This window comes from Bison bison, unplaced genomic scaffold, assembly GCF_000754665.1.
Source record: "Bison bison bison isolate TAMUID 2011002044 unplaced genomic scaffold, Bison_UMD1.0 scf7180017864317, whole genome shotgun sequence".
Taxonomy (NCBI): domain Eukaryota; kingdom Metazoa; phylum Chordata; class Mammalia; order Artiodactyla; family Bovidae; genus Bison; species Bison bison.
The window spans coordinates 257777-259023 of NW_011494889.1; the positions used below are offsets into that span (position 1 = coordinate 257777).

At 46.3% G+C, this 1247-nt stretch overlaps 1 pseudogene; it reads right to left on the reverse strand.

Moving 5' to 3' along the window:
• Positions 1–312: 312 nt before the first annotated feature.
• On the reverse strand, positions 313–879 carry LOC104997948 (annotated as a pseudogene).
• Positions 880–1247: the final 368 nt, after the last annotated feature.

Consider the following 1247-nt stretch of genomic DNA (forward strand, 5'->3'; position numbering starts at 1 on the left):
GCAAGGACTAAGGGGGAAATGCAACTCAAGCCTCAATGCTGAGTTCATTACAACTTCTCGAGAATCTCATCAACAGTCCATGCAGTATAGTTTCAAAAAATAAGCATCTTAAGGTAAGCAGATAACTCTTTTAGAACCCCAAATATATTTTCAGGCTATATTTATGTGGGGCTCTCTGTCTGCAATGGGTGGCCTGGAAGATGCTGTTCCTCAGGACAACATGTGATCACAGGACTTGGATGGCCAATGGGACTGGGGGGAGCTGAGTACTTGGGAGGAGACTCCCTTCTGGTTTCAGTTGGAGACCAACTTCTAAGGCACGGTCCAGGGCCCTGCAGTCCTCTCCCCGTATCCTCTGGTATAACGCTTAATGTAGTCTTCCCCTTTATTCCAAAAGACCTCCTTGTCCCCTAAATGATGTTCTGCAGCTTCTATATCCAGTGGATCACCAAAATTCAAAGGATCAGTAAACAAAGAGTTTAGTCCCCAAACAGCATCCTTCAGCGTCCTTGTGGGGGCCCAGTCAGTGCCCTGAGACATATCTCGCCTTTTCCTGTGGACTTGGGGTGCCAGACCTGGGTCAAGCAGTTCACTTTGGGAGGCACCGTGTTGTATGCATCGAAAACTTCAGCTCCAAACTGAAATTTTCCAACCTGTTAGTAACCCTTATCTAGGGTGACAGCTGAAAGCAATGAAGCTCGCTTGGGTCAGAAAAATGCACTTTACACCTATAAGGTAAATTAGCCTCAAGTTCTGCAACATCTTTAACAAACAGCCTGTCTGTCACAGAAACCCACCGAGTGGAGTCAGAGGCTGTAACTGACACCCAGGACCTTTGAGACTGTCCTTGCGCTTCAGTTTGTTTGCCAGCGTCAGCATCACTGCTATATTTATCCTGGGCGTCCGGAGACAGGCAAGGCAGGCCAGTGCCCAGCACCAAGGTGGGCAGATCATGTCGAGACTCAGCAGCCCCTCGCCTGTGCCACATCTTTGTCCTTCATCTGTTGCCCAACACTTAGGTTGTTTCCATATCTTGGCAGTTATAAATAATGCTGCTATGAACATTGCAGTGCATTTGTCTTTTTGAATTACTGTTTTGTTTTGTTTTTGATATACACCAGGAGTGGAACTGCTGGATCATATGGTAATTCTATTTTTATTATTTTAGTAATCTCCTTACTGTTTTCCACAGTGGCTGCACCGAAGTACATTCCTGCCAACAGTGTAACAAGTTCCCTTTTCCCCAC